Here is a 16033-nt window from a genome sequence, read left to right as displayed (position 1 = left end):
CTGTTGAATATAGTGGATGCGCACCTGACTATGGTACGCGTATAAATAGAACATGACAAACAATTATTATAAATATGATAGGGTAAACAATTGTTGTCATATAAACCTGAGTAAGCAATAAAACATCGTACACATCGATTAAAACACTTGTTTAATGATGAGACATTAACAATCCATCTTTATCAACTAACGGATAGAGATACGTCAACTTTTCAAACAACCAGAAGTTTGCCGCTCAGCTATAAACACACACGATTCTAGCAATCCAACAATTCTTCTTAAATGCATAAAAACCAAGTACAAACAATTCGGTAGTCTTGAAACATATGGAAGCTGCAGGGACAAAATATCACAAACTTGAATATTAAAATGTACATGATAAAATACATATTCTAATGTGAAGAGGCAAATAACATATCCACGTTAGCGTAAAATTCTTTTACCGTCGGATGGTTGATTTACGGCTCTTGTCATTGGCTGAATGATCCGTCTCTTCTTCGGAGGATGACCCCACGCGTCAACACCTGATTCCCTTGGGTAAAAATATCTCTCTCTCGAACCGTTCTCTCCCAATCGCTGGAGCCGAGCGCCGCTTTGCGCACCACCGGTCCACCGCCGCTCGACGCTCGCGCTCCATTGCCGCGGCCGCCTCTCCCGTCAGCAACGCCGCCCGCAGCCGGGCTCGTTCCTCCACGCATACGATGGACATCCCTCCTCACCTGCTCCCTTGCGCCCTTGCACGCTTCCGTGCCGCCGTGCGCCCTCCTTGCCCCCGCCGCCGAACACGCCGTGGAAGCCTGGCTGGCATACCCCGCACTATCAGCCCCCGCGGCGTCTGCCTCCTTTCAGGAAAGGATGTCTTCTGTGGTCTTCTTCCCTAATTTTCTCCTTTTCTTCCACGCTTCCACACTGCTCCTGTATGCAAGGTTCTCCCTCCTGCCGGCTTCCCTCTGCCCCTTCCTTTCGGTGCCCCTGCTTTTGGGAAGCGCAGATTCATTGGCAGGGATTGGAGTTGCTGCTCTCTATTTTCCCTATCCTATTTCACCTGTATTTGTTTCTTTCCAATTTTCTCTTTCTTCCTGTCATACTGATTGACGTCTGCTCCAACGAGTTTTGTGTGACTAATCTTTTGTCTCTTTTACATCTATTGCTTCTTAAGGATAAGGTGCTGCTGGAGAAGAGGGATTGCAGCGCTCCCAGTTTAACTTGGGGTCAGTATTATATCTTCCTCCCTCCCCGGCATGTAAGTACAAGCTGGCACCGGAATTTCCAGGGTAGAAACAACTCTTGGTAGTATTATGCTGTCTTGCACAGCTTCTATTTTCTCCTGTCTTCCATTGTCCAAGCTCATAGTACATTTTGTCAGTTGTCACACAACGGGGAAGATGAACTAAAGTTAACAAAGAATGTTAGATGGTAAAGATAATTGCATCACAGTTTCAGTTTCCAAGCTGTAAGTCAAGGGCCATCTTTTTCGTAAGATCCTCAAGTTGTTGGGATTTTGGTCAACATATTTGACCAGATCCTTGAGGTATCATTCATATGTCTGATTACAATTGAATCATAGAGAAGCTCCATGATACCATTAGTTACATACCAACCTCTTATAAAAAGACTACTCTTTTATATAGTAGCCAGTGATATATCTGAATTCTTATTTTCTATATGATTTTTCCTATTTAGTTATATTGTTGCATTTCCTTAAGAAATTTAATAGATTGCAGGAAATAAAGCTTGATATAACTTAAATTTTCTCCATAAACGGCTCTTAATGGTAGATATTTGTCCATCTTTATGCCTTTATATAGATACCTCAATTTCTGATATGCTATAGACCTGCAACAGACACTTTTATGTAAAAAAAGATCATAACCAGTACCATTTGCAATATCATGTGTGGCAATTTCGTAGGTCCGTGTGATTTGCAATTTGAAACCATAGTTGAATTCAAAAGTCATTGGCTTGTGAAATTATATTCCAATATTGCACAGAAAATAAAATGCCACATGCTGCTTTTTGTCATGCATTTATTTGTCCCATTAGATCTCTTCTAGAGTATTGCTAAATTAAGTCAACTTACGCTCCATGTTTGTAACAAAAAAATTGGTGGCAAGCAGCTTGATGCAATGTAACAGTATTTAGCCTCACATTGCACCTTGTTCTCTGGAAGGGATCACACTTAATGAAATTATCTGATTTCTTTGCAGAGTACCATATTTCAGTGTGAACATGGAGAAGAGTAACAATAATTTCAAAATTGCAGTCTGGTAAGTTAATCTCACGCTTCTCATTGTTTAATCCAATCCATGTTTTTCCTATTTGTGTATTAGGTGCACAGATGTCCTGTTAGTTTAGCATTTCTTTCAACATCTCCTTTCCATGTAATGTCTACATTCTTTGTTTTGCTGCTGTAGGCTATGCTTTATCTGTTAGTGGATGGTTCTAGAGATGTATGTGGTTGATGCAACAATGATTCTGCAGCAAAAGGTAGTTTGCTCGGTCTCATGGTAATGCCAGACCTAATACTGCATAGTTTAAATGTTCGTGTGACAATACAAGCATCCTCTTTAAACTAGGCAGAAGAAAACTCTAAACCATGGGTTCATGCCTATTGCATTTCATTTCAATTCTGTGTGGAGTACATCATGCTACTAGCAGACTGAACATCTGTGTTTCCGTTGGCACAATTAGCTTTTACCGATATTAGCTTGAATGTGCATAACCTCTTTTCAATCACAATGGACTTGGTAATTCTTCTATGTTTCTGCCTCAGTATAGGTCTTTCTCTCATGCCTTTCTGGTTAGTAGAAATACTACAAGATTAATCTTAAATAGCAATGCTGGACTATTTACAGGCCAGAACAGTTTTTCCGAAGAATTACAATGCTCCCTATCGAGGGATGTGCTCTAAGAGGAGGCTTCTGTAAAAAGAGTGACCATCATGATGGTTCAGCTGGGGCAGTGTGCAGCAAGGTTGGAGGAGGACAATAGTGGCAATGAGTCAATTGAAGTGATAGCAGATAATTTCTCTGAAATTTCTCTTGGTTCTTTACTAACCGATACAGTGAGCCTTTGCCTGCAATCCTAATTGGATATAATAATAAACTTCTACCTACCTGTTGAACAGCTGATCCCAACCCTCCCTCTGCATTAGAGAGATGGATCAATCAGATGAGTACTCTTCAAATGTCAAGATCGGTGAAAGGCCTCCTTGGTGCTCCGAGGTACTGCAGCTGCAGTAGCATGGAACACATTTATTTGTAGCAGCCGAGAAAGGTATGCGTTTAATTCTTGTGAATGGAAGAACAGAGCACCCTGCAGTTTTCCAGTGGTTGAATTGAATGTGTCTTGAAATTCTACAACTAAATCGCTTTTTTCTAACTATACTGAAACGATCAGATCCTGCTTCTAACATGTATTATGGGTGTTATCTCAGATTTCTATGAAGTACATTTATACTGCCATAGCATCCGCGTTGTTATGAAGTAACATGATCCTAGAAGATGGATAATTTCACACTCAGTTTGATTGATTCAATAATTCTTCTAGAGACAAACTTACTTGGACATGATTTTTAAATTTATGCACTAATAGGAACTGTAGTATACCTATATATTTTGAACAGCGACCCTCAAGTTAGTGTTTTCATGGTGGTTATTATATGGCAATTTTATCTACCATGTCACAATTCCACACTGATGTTATAATGCAATGTCTACTTTATGACATTTTTTTTGGGTATGGTCTGCATCTCCCTTTTCTCAGTGTTTTCCATCATACTGTTTCAGCTGATCACATGTATGCTGTACAGACTAATGAGTGTTTCACTAACCACCAAGCCGTGTGGATTTCATGTATACTAATTCAGCAAAGGAAATAAGGACTAAAAATAGTATTTGTCTGCCTGCAATATTAGGAAGGATCCTTGCACAAATTTCTTTATCAACAGTTATACACGTCAAGCACTCATTCATAAAATTTTTGCTATGGGTATCAACTTCCACATGACAACCCATAGCTGGACCATTCTCTTTTGCCACCATTGATACTTTACAAAGCTGTATCTAGAAAGTTCGAGCCTCTTAAAACAATGGTCATGGCCTTTTAGAAGTGCTTTCCTTTTATCCAAGTCAATGCTAATACTTTTATAGATCTATATTTTGATCAAATAAAGGTAGCTGCTACTTATGGCAATGGTAATTTTCTTGCAAGATCCGAATGATCTTCTAAATTCCCATCTACTAACTTTATTGAACAATGCTATGCTTTAGGTGAACAGTCTCATCATGGGTACATCTAATGTATGGCAATGCCATTTTGTTTGCTAAGATGGTGATGAAAAAAAGATTATAATTCAAATTATCAAAACATGTAGACACTCGATCTGCTTCAAAATAACAAATTAAAGACTGTCGCAGAGGCAGAAGGCAACCAACGCCAACCGCCGCTCAACGACCGCGACAACGCCGACCAGGTCAGCGCCCGGGACAGATGCAGGCTCCCCGTACACGCCCGCAATCTACTAGCCGACCTCGAGCAGGCCGGCCACAATGTCTTCACTACCCCCTAGGCTAACCTGGAGGCTGTGTACGCCAACCTAGAGAATCTCCCAGATTCAGACCAAGTCTGGTGAATCCGGGCGCGACTCCAAGTTGCCAACGCCCAGATCGAGGAACAGGCCAACAACCGGCCCGCACACTCTCGGTTCACAGCTACCCGGCACTCGGAGCTGATCCGGGCATAGCAGATCCGACCACCGCCGAGGTGACCGCGCAAGAGGTCGGATGGAGCCAATCCCCGAAGAAGTGGTGTAGCAAAACGCTAACCCACCCGTCAACGACAACTTTAACAACGATCGTCAGCGCAACAACAACGATAACCGCCGCCGCGGCAGGAGAGGCGACGATGAGGACCGCGGCCGACCAGATCGGCAACGCGATCTCCGTGATGAGTTGCGTGACCTCCGTCAGCGCCGCGACCTCCGCCCCGACCTTAACAACCGCCACAACGAGCGTGACGAGTATGAGCTCCGACGCCGAGCCGAGTACGACCGCGACTATGGTGCTCCTGGATTCAACCGGGACATAAATGCTAGGACCGGCGTCGCTAGGAAGATGAGATGCGCCGCCGCGCCGACTACGACCCGTGTACGGCGCCCTCGAAGACGCTTATGACCCGCCCAGGCGCGATCACGACAGACGCCACAGGGCTCCACCAGTCCAGTACTACCTCAACGACGACGACGACACAATGATCGATGGCTTCGCTGCCTTCACTCCACGCCTCAGTGCTGTCGATTGGCCGGCCACATTCAAGCCGGCAATCAATGAAAAGTATGATGGTCGTTCCGATCCCACCATCTGGCTCAAGACGTACAGTACCGTAGTGAAAGCCGCCAATGGCACCTATGACCAGATGGCTGCCTACTTCCCGATGGTGATGGGTCCCGCTCCGCTCCTGTGGGTGGAGAACCTCCCTCCGAACAACATCGACAGCAGGGGTCAGCTCGCTAGAGCTTTCACCCAGAATTACCAGGCTACCTACAATAGGCCGAGCAACATGAAAAAACTCAGCCAAGTCCGCCAGAGGATAGGTGAAACCATCCGGGAGTACGCCAACCGCTTCTTCGAGAATCGCAACAGGCTAGCCGATGTTGAGGACTGCAACATCATCATGTATTTCCATTCCGGCTTGATGAACCGCACCATGTTCTGCAAGATGTACGAGGCTGCCCCCAAGACGGTCGGGTAGATGATGGAAGTTGCCAACAAGCAAGCAGACATCGAAGAGGCGGCGAAAGTTCAGTTCCAGAACGTCAAGCACCGTCCGGCCGACGACTATGATAAGCCAATCCATGACGAACCCAAGCACGTCCAGAGTCCCGACTTCGAAAAAGGGCCCAAGAGGTCCTCGCCGCTGAAGTTGATCCCACTAGGCCGACCACCTTCAACCGGGAAGAATTCGACGAAACCCTCAACACTCCATGCCCCTTCCATAAGGACGCATGTCACACACACTCTTCGAGATTCCACAGTCCTGAAGAAAGAGCTCGGCATCCCGGTGGAGTACAAGCGGCCCCGCCGCAATCGGGGTGACAATAGGCGTGGCTACCAAAGTCATGATAATTGCAACATCCGCGACAACTGCTGCCGCGACGGCCGCTACAACGATGATCGAGACCGCCGCCGTGACGACCACGACAACCGCAGGCGTGACGACCACGACGATCAGAATCGAGAAGAGCGCCGTGACCAGCCACATCAGGACGCACAACGGCCCGGTGCCGACCAAAACGGGGAGTTGCAGCGACCAAAGCGCCAAGTCAACATCATGATAGGTGGCCGTAACGCCTTTTGCAGCAACCGCAAGCAGAAGTTACACTAGCGAGAGGTGCACTTTGTTTCTGTACATCTAGTCTAGTATCTGGAGAGGTGCACTTTGTCTCTATACATCCAATCTAATATCTGTGCTGGTCAGAGCAATCTATAACCTTCTCCAGTCAAGATCATTGGGTCCACATCCCAGATCCCGGGTCCTACCCGCTGGTGGTTTGCCCGACCATAGATCGGGCCCTACTCCCCAAGGTGCTGATTGATGGTGGCAGCAGTCTTATCATCATCTTCACCGAGATCTTGAAGCGCATGGACTTCGACTTCAAGCGGCTCTAGCCCTGTGAAGAGCCCTTCTACGACATTGTCCCTAGCAAAGGGTCCTATCCGATTGGCTGAGTTGTTTTGCCGGTCATCTTTGGCACACAGGCCAATTACGGCACGGAGTACCTCACATTTGAGGTGGCGAACTTCAAGACTTCGTACCATGCCATCCTTGGCAGGCCCATGTTGGCGAGGTTCATGGCGATCCCGCACCACACCTACCTCGTCCTCAAGATGCTGGTCCCAAACGGAGTCCTCTCCGTCTATGATGATGCGGAGACGTTGTACAAATGCGACATCGAGGCAATCCAGCTTGCAGAAGCCCTGGAGTTATCAGCTAGGACCATTGCCATGGTGGCTAAGGCTTAGAAGATCAATAAGGACCAGCTCACGATCCTTGAGACAGAGCTGACGCCCACGGCGATGCAGCCCGACCCTAAGGTCAAGAAGATCTGTCTTGGCCTGGAAGACCCGACCAAGACGGCCCTCATAGGGGCCGAGCTCTCGGAGAAATAGTAAATCGTGCTCACCAGTTTCCTTCGGGAAAACTTGGACATATTCGCGTGGAAGCCATCTGATATGCCCGGTGTCCCCAGGGAGCTAGCTGAGCACTCCTTGGACTTGAGCAAGACTGCGTGGCCGGTTAAGCAGAAACTTCACTGCTTCGTCTAAGATTGCAATGAGGCCATTAGGGTAGAATTAAATAAGCTCTTAGCCGTCGGATTCATCCGTGAACGTAAGCATCCCGACTGGTTAGCAAACCTAGTCCTTGTAAGAAAGAAAATCGGTGAATGGAGAATGCATTGATTACACCGACTTGAACAAGTACTGCTCTAAGGACTCCTTCCCTCTTCCACGCATCGACCAAGTCGTCGACTCTATGGTGGGGAGCATCCTGCTCTACTTCCTCGACTGCTACTTAGGCTATCACCAGATCGCCCTTGATCTTGCGGACCAAGACAAGATGGCGTTCATAACATCCTTCGGCATCTACTGCTACAACACCATGACCTTCGGGTTGAAAAATGCTAGCGCCACCTACCAGAAGGCAATTCAGGGTTGCCTCGCAGCACAGCTGCACAGGAGCGTCGAGGCTTACGTCGACGATGTGGTTGTCAAGATAAAGGATGAGGAAAGCTTCATAACCGACCTTGAAGAGACTTTCAAAAGCCTCCGGGCTTACCGCTGGAAACTTAACCCCGGCAAGTGCGTCTTCGGTGTTCCGTCTGGAAAGCTCCTGGGCTTCATGGTCAGCCAGCGAGCATCAAGGCCAACTCTGTCAAGGTGGATGCGCTCAGAAACATGGCGAAACCATCTAACAAGAAGGACGTTATAAAAAATACTGGCATGATGGTGGCCCTTAGCCGCCTCATCAGCAAACTTGGAGAAAAAGTCTACCCTTCTTCAAGCTCCTTAAAAAGGCGGACAAATTTGAGTGGGACGACGAGGCTAGCAAGGCACTCGAAGAGCTCAAGGCTTTCCTCATCACCCTCCCGTCATGACGGCCCTGGCTGATCATGAAACGATGTACCTTTACATCTCTGCACGACGCATGTTGTTAGCACCGTGCTAGTTGTGGAGCGCCAAGAGCCCGACCATACACACATGGTGCAGCGATCAGTGTAATACGTTAGTGAGGTCCGCAGCGACTCAAAGATCCACTACTCACAGGTTTAGAAACTGCTCTACGCAGTTCTGATCCCATCAAGAAAGCTGCGCCACTATTTTTAGGCGCACAAGATCCGGGTGGTGTCATCATACCCTATCGGCGAAATTCTCCACAACAGGGACGTCAACGGCCGAGTTGTCAAGTGGTCCGTAAAGCTTGGCAAGTTGAACCTCGATTTCTGCCCGCGTCATGCGATCAAGTCGCAGATTCTGGCCGACTTCGTGGCTGAGTGGACGGAGATCCAGAAGCCGCTTTCTCTGAAGAGGCCAGAACATTGGACCATGTACTTTGATGGCGCCCTCAACCTCGAAGGAGCCGGCGCGGGGTCCTATTCATATCCGCCAAAGGCGAGCAGCTCTAGTATGTGCTCCAGATCCACTACAAGGCCACCAATAATAGCGCTGAGTACGAAGCTCTCATCCATGGCCTACGCATCGCTGTTTAGTGCCTCCACGGCTCCGCCAGTCCTCGTCCTCGAGGGCTGGGTGCCTAATTATGATCGGCGTGCCTCCGCGGCTCCACCAGCCCTCATCCTCGAGGGTTGGGCGTCCAATTCTAGTCAGCGTGCCTCCGTGGTCTTATACATCCTCACATTCAGATGTAGGGGCATATTTTTACTCAGGTACAATCCTCACGTACTCAAAGATAGCTAGCATCCCAGGATAAGAAGCTACAACGCAGAAAAAGAAAAAAATGCAATATAAGAAAGCTGCATGGAGCACCTTCCCACTAACAGTGCCTTTGAGAACCTCGCGGGGTTCACGATACAGCCTTCTCACGAGGATTCTTAGCATCGTTACCTCCAGGCTTCATCGAAGAGACTGTGAAGGGAAGGAGCATCCTAGATTTCTTCACGAGAATTCTTCTGGCATCAGGCTTTCAGGTGGGTGCCACTCCTATCAAAGACTACAAGTTTCACGCGCTACGAGTGCTATTATTTGGGCCATGGTTCTTGTGATGACCGGTGGTCAATTTATAGCAAGATGGCTAGTGTGCCGCCAAGATGCTGCAGTAGATCCGTGAGGGTTCACGACAAGCCTCCCCCATACCGATACGGTTCTACAGTGTTCATGTGATGCTTGGCCTGATCCACAAGTACTGACGGGAATCTTGCAGTTGCTCAGGTGGTGTAGTACTCTCGTGACCAGGCGTCTTTATTGCTTGTCTATCATTGCTCCAATCCTTATCTTCAGAGATTTGGGTGTGTACTCTTGGTCAGCGGGCCTCCGTGGCTGCGCCTATCCTTGTGCTCGGGCACTAGGACTGGTCTCCGGGCTCAATTTTTTTCTTCTTTGACCATTAGACCGATTATCCTAATCGCTTCAATGTTCGGGGGCTACTCCTACAGAATGCGTCTTGTGACGCCCTCCGTAACCTTCGCTTCGACTTGTTAGATGTCTAACCTCCATCAACTCAGCACTTGTCTTCGCTTTGCGCGTTGGCTCTGCGTTCGCTCGGATTTTCTTCTTTTTGAGCACTGCGCAGCCTCTCCGTTACCATGACGCCATCGCAGCTTCAGCCGATCTCATTTCAAGTTTCGCTGTGATGACCTCAAGTTCCTGTTCGCTTAAACATCGCTCGGGGGCTCGAGGGATATGGGTACCCCATGGCTCCCTACCGATCAGGATACTGGCCGGACCTGACAAGTGGGCTCACCCGACCAGGGTGTGTGGGTCGAGGACATAAAGATACTTGGAGTACACGTCAAGGCAACAAGACAGTCCAAATCTACTCGAATATTGTGGAACGCGTATTGTAGTCCGACTCAGATTACCTTCCATGTAACTACCGAGTAGATTAGATTCAAACCGACTTGTATAGCCTATATAAGGCGGCCAAGGGCACCCCCGAGGGCATTTGAACATCCAACCGAACCATTGAGCAATACAATCCACCAAAATATAAGACGTAGGGTATTACTCTCCGGAGGTTCGAACCTATCTAAAATTCTCGTGTGCCCTTTGTGTTCTCGCGATGACTTTCGAGTTCTTGGTTTCGCAATCACCATCACCTACAAATCAACCACTTGAGTAACCTCCGGTGGACTGCCGGGCTTATAAATCCGACGCTATTCTTTCCTGCCAAGATTACACCACTAGGATACAAGGAAGTGTGATGCAAATTAAAGAAAAGTGCTGATGAAGGATGCAATAGTCTATATAGGCAAGCCTGCAAATCTCTGTTCCCATTTGCTTGCTCAAATACTTAGCTCGCTGAAAATCACTAACAATGCAATTGATTCCTTAATGTGTCTGCTTTGAAATGCTTTCTTGTGTTTGGATACAGTTACTATGTGCATTATACGTAGATGAGGTGAAAACAAAGTTTCTGTTGATTATGTAATCTTAATTAACCACGGCGCAGTGGCTACCTAATTTTTTCACACTATATCTGCCCAATGTTCCGCCAACATATATCTAATGGTGACAATTATATATATGTTTACTAATAACACTTTCAGGCAGGTTCTCCTGATGCTGAAAGATTTGAATCCATCAGCCTTTTTTGACCGTGCCTAGAAGGAAAAAGCATGGAAATACTATCGATAACAGTTTACTAAAAAAACTTTGAAACTAACGCCTGTATTTTTTCACATTACCATTACCCCAGTGTCATAAACTTCACTAACAGACTATACTAAATATCTTTTGCAGATTTAGGCAGCGGAACTGTTGATGCATCCCACACTTGCGCCTGCAACAGCGAGCCAGGAACTACGTAATCATCGTCCAGGAAGGCAGGAACTAAGTACCTATTGTTGTCGTATGTGCTTGTGTTCAGCACTTTCTGTATGTTTGGTGAGCCACAAAAAATACTTACCTGTCCGCCTAAGCCTATAAGAAAATATATGGTACTCTATTATCTGTGATACAGCATGCGCTGTTACATGATCATAAACTTTCTGCCTTTTTGTATTGTAGATGCCAAAAACAATTAACCATCTGAAAAACAGCGTGGAAACTACCTCTCCCTATCCATATAATTGTTGTAAATTATCTGTGCCTATTTGAACTCTAACTATCATAAAACTTGATAGTCCTAAGTCATCTAGAACAATATCATGTGTATCATATATATGCTAACCTATGCTTATCTAATATGGTTCCGTCAATTCTTCACTGCCTGTTTTTACTACTCTATACACCCCACAACATTAACCGCATACAGCTACGCGCGCCAATCACTAGTAGCTCTGGAACGGAGAAGGTAGAACGCGAGCTATATGGAGCACGTGTTGGTGTGCAAATGTTTCAGACAAAACTCAGTACGGTTCAAGCTGCGCTAGCCGGGTAGCAGCCGGTGTAGGTGTAATTGGATCGTTCAAGGCAGACACGCTGACTCGAGGTCCATCTCACTCTCACAACAAAAGCCACAGGTTCGTGATCCAATCGTGCATGAAATTCTTGATCCTCCAGTCAATGCATGCGTGCAACCAGTAGGATCTTGCAATGTGTGTGTGGTGCGGTTTAGTTCATGCATCAGAGAACGAAGCGCGTGCACTTTTTCTCTACTGGATAAACAGTAGCACACAACGGCTCACCAGTGCCCACACAACTTGGTCTATGGATCAACAAGGCAGCTGCAACTGCAAGTCTCTCAGTGTCGACACAAATGCAACGTGATTCCTCGAATGCTTATTCAGAACATGAGCCAGACGTTGCTGGGAAAGAACAACGCGCACGCGTTTCATAACTTCATTCTTCGACTATCACTGTCGACCTTGGCCACGCGCTTCGACTCCGCGTCGTCCTGCGGGCCGGCGGCCGCCAGCTCCTGGCCCTGGCCCCCGCCGGCGCCGCCGCCTGTCGCGGTGGCGTTGGCGCCGCCTCGACATCGAACGTGCCAATTGCCGTGGTGATCAGTACGGGCTCATCGTCGATGTCTTGTGCTTGCGCCGACGACGGGGAGGGGGGCTCGTGCTCGTGCGCGAGCGCGGCGTCGAGCAGCAGGCTGCTCCGTTCGTTGAAGGAGTCGGTGAAGCTGATGACACGGGCCGGGTGATGCCGTAGTTGGCAGTTGAAGCAACGGAGGAGGTGATACGGCCAAGAGCCGGCCGGAGCCTGTTGGAAATGCCCATGGATTATGTATTCCACAGTTTCCAGACAGAGATCACTACCTCACTAATCACTATACCAGTCTAGCTCTAGCACGCACTAGGCGCTACTGCAACTAATTAACCTCAGCTAGTCAGTAGTGAGGGCGGCTGCGTGCGTGCTCGCTCTAATTGAATTTTTGGCAATCGAGCGATTAGCCAGCCATCCCTCGTAACGGCAGCCCACACGAGTTTATATAGGGAACGGTTAAGGAGGGTCCTAGCTTCCCACCGACAACGACAAGCATAGCAGACAATTTAACGTGTTAAATTAGATTCCGATCCATCGGTCGATGTATGACTTTATTTACTTCAATTTGTACTACTCCCTCAGTTACAATTTTTACTAGATTCATAGATATTGTTATGCATCTACATATAGTGTATATCTAGATACGTAGTAACTAGCAACATCTATCTATTAATAGAAAAAAGTTAAAACAAACTGCATTTTGGAACGAAGGGAGTACTGCGGAATTTGACTTCCTCAAAAGAGGCAATATTTTCAAGAATGATAAAAAAGATCTCATAGAGAAACAACAAAGGCGGTGAACACCTTACTAGGCGGCAACTGTAAAATATTTTCATGACACTCTATAAAGTTGTCAGGCCATATAATACATGCAAGTACACGCCATTCCTTAGGAGTCTTAAATCGATTCTATGATACATGTATTGTATCCATGATAAATGAGCTCAGTGCACACATGGTTTTCTTATTTTGATATCGAGCCCAAACTGTATTATCTTTATCTCTTCCTATTCCTATACCTAACTCTATGCCACGTCAAATTAAGATATCAGCAAGTATGGAGGGCAGCTTATTTATTATTATTACTTCTTCATGTTAAACTGTATAGCATATATTTATTTGTTTATATTTAAAAGAAAAAAAATGCAGAGAGCCGCCATGTCATGTGAGAAGAAACATACACCAAAGCTAAGCTTGCAAACGGACGCTAAAACATAACGAAACTAATTTAAGCGTTCTACTCTACCACCACGCAGGTACAGTATATATCGCGGCTATAAATTTTGTCGCTTTGCTAATCTTCTTCAAAACTTCATTCTACGCTTCTACTCAGTAGATCGGAAGCATGTGTGTGATGTTACACCTCGTCACGTACCGAGCTTCCAAAATCCAAAGTACTACACTGCCTTTCATTCGGAGCGGAATTCAAACCAAAATGGATGGCATTGCAAGAAGCAATCCTCATCCTCCACACACCCTACCGGAGACGACGACGCACACCAAGCTGGCGGGCGGGCGGCGGCAGCACGTACATGCGTGCGTGTTGGAGGGGTCGAGCCGAATGACCGATGACTTGCGGCCGAATGTCTAGGCATTCACACGTACTACCACTCAACACCGAAGTTTATCTGCTTCGATTTCTTTCGTCGACTCAGATTTGCATCGGTCCGGTTCCGTACCACTGCGACTTATGTGTATCCAGTGGCGGGCGCAGGATTTGGACTATGGGTATTCAAAATTGAAGATGGCAAGAAAAAAAAATGACAGACTAGATTATAGTTTTATAACATATAATAATTAAGTGGTAGCAGCATCATTGATTAATAAAATTTATCAGAAATTGAAATTGTCCAGCTACTAATGATCAACATATCAAAGTGGCAACATGTGAAATAAATAGAGGCTAAAACAATAAAATGGTAACAAAGATTACAACTTACAAGCTATAGGACAACTTTCCGTTCTGCAATGCTTTGAAAATGAGCGATGATGTCTTTATCTTTAGCTTGCATGAAGAATTCCCTTTCAATCAATATGACCAAGCAACCATTCAAATATTTCTGCCCCATCTTACTTCTTCTCTTGTTCTTTATCAAATTCATTATAGAAAAGACCCTCTCAACACCAGCAGTTGCAACAGGGAGAACAAGCACCAATTTGAGAAGTTTATAAACAATGTCATACCGAGAAACCTTTCCTTCTTTAACTAGCATCATAGACAACTCTGCTAGACTTCTCAAATTTTTGAAGTTTTCATCATTTCTAACATCATTGATATAGTGGTGCAACTGAAAATGAAGCTGGTTTATTTCTTGAAATTCAAAGTCATGTGGATAGAACCCAGCAAGCTTAACCAAGTTCTCAACATTAAAAGCAGAAAAGGAATTAGCTGGACTGAATGATGCCATGCATCTAAGTAGCTCTGTATTTACCTCATCAAACCTATTATTGAGCTCTTGAACTTGTCTATCAATGACACCCAAAAACATATCAGCATGAAACCGGTGATAATTAATGGCACCTCTGTAGAACTGCCTTGATCTTTGCATAGGAATATACTTCCCATTCATGTCAACAACTTTAACATTGTGCTTCTCACAAAAAGAAGTGACCTTGGTAAGAAATTCTTGCCATCCAGAATCTTGTCTCAAAACATCCAGTTCTACCTTTGTGAACTCCAGAAGATCCATTGCATTTACAATATCTTGCTCCCTCTTTCGCAAAGCATTGCACAAGTCATTGGTGTATCCAAATATTTCATTCATCAAGTGTAGCAGGAAAACAAACTCAAAGGACTTAAATACTGTGAGCATAGTTTGAGCCCCATTAGCCTCAGCCCCTTTACTTTCATTCCCGATCCTAAAGAGAACTTTCTTGATTGAAGGATACAAGAACATAACATGCATTACTGTTCTGTAGTGAGATCCCCATCGTGTAGCACCTGGCCTTGCTAAGCCCATCTCTTGATTCAATCCTTGCCCAGTTTCAATTTCACCCAATTTCAATGCTTCAATCATGTATTCAGCTTGAGCAATGCGAAGCATACGGATCTTTTTACAAGACATCCCTAGAACATTCAACAAATAAGCAAGTTGCCCAAAGAACCAATCACAATCAGTATTCTCCTTAGCAACCGCTACAAGTGTTAGTTGAAGTTGATGGGCGAAGCAATGAACATAATAAGCAGAAGGGGACTCATCCATAATTAGTTTCTTCAAACCATTAACATGACCCTTCATATTACTAGCTCCATCATACCCTTGACCACGTACCTTGGATAGGGGCAATTGATATTTCATAAGCAAGGACTGAATTGCTTCTTTAAGAGTCAATGATGTAGTATCTTCAACTTGGACAAGACCTAGAAACCGCTCAACTGGTTCTCCTTTTTTATTGACAAAACGTAAACAAAGAGCCAATTGTTCCAGTAGGTATGCATCACTTGACTCATCAGCAAGAATTGCAAAACACTCATCACCAAGTTCGTCTATGATAAATTTGGTTGTTTCATGAGCACAAGCATCAATGAGTTGTTTCTGGATCTTGTGATCTATCATCTGACAGTTTTGTGGTGCATTGTCTAGTACCACCAGATTAACCTCTTCAAAGTTTCCTGCTAGCCATGCTAAAAGTTCCTGAAAATTCCCCTTGTTGAGTGAATCCTTTGTTTCATCATGACCCCTAAAAGCCAACCCTTGACGCAACAGAAATCTTGTGCACTTAAGTGACCATGTCAAGCGAGCCAGATACTTAGCCTTGAATTGTGAAGTGTTTGATGCAACAGATTCACGGATTGATGCCTTAGGTCTCGTGAACAATCTATATTTCTCTTCAGCTTCACTATGAGCACTATCGATAGCACCAAC

General features: G+C 45.6%; 1 long non-coding RNA gene across 5 annotated transcripts; it reads left to right on the top strand.

Moving 5' to 3' along the window:
* Positions 1-557: 557 nt before the first annotated feature.
* LOC101783247 lies at positions 558-11300 on the top strand. 5 transcript variants are annotated; one of them, XR_002677846.1, is made up of 6 exons: positions 558-1047; positions 1160-1211; positions 2208-2267; positions 2415-2487; positions 2856-3276; positions 10977-11300. It is a non-coding gene; the product is annotated as an uncharacterized LOC101783247 (long non-coding RNA). The 5 variants fall into 5 exon arrangements; XR_001163976.2 differs by having other exon boundaries at positions 1160-1243; XR_215181.3 differs by having other exon boundaries at positions 558-1243; positions 2856-3044; positions 3128-3276.
* The last annotated feature ends 4733 nt before the right edge of the window (positions 11301-16033 follow it).

Source organism: Setaria italica, chromosome V (genome assembly GCF_000263155.2).
Source record: "Setaria italica strain Yugu1 chromosome V, Setaria_italica_v2.0, whole genome shotgun sequence".
Classification (NCBI taxonomy): domain Eukaryota; kingdom Viridiplantae; phylum Streptophyta; class Magnoliopsida; order Poales; family Poaceae; genus Setaria; species Setaria italica.
The sequence above is the reverse complement of the archived record's forward strand: the minus strand, read 5'-3'. Positions and strand labels throughout refer to the sequence as shown.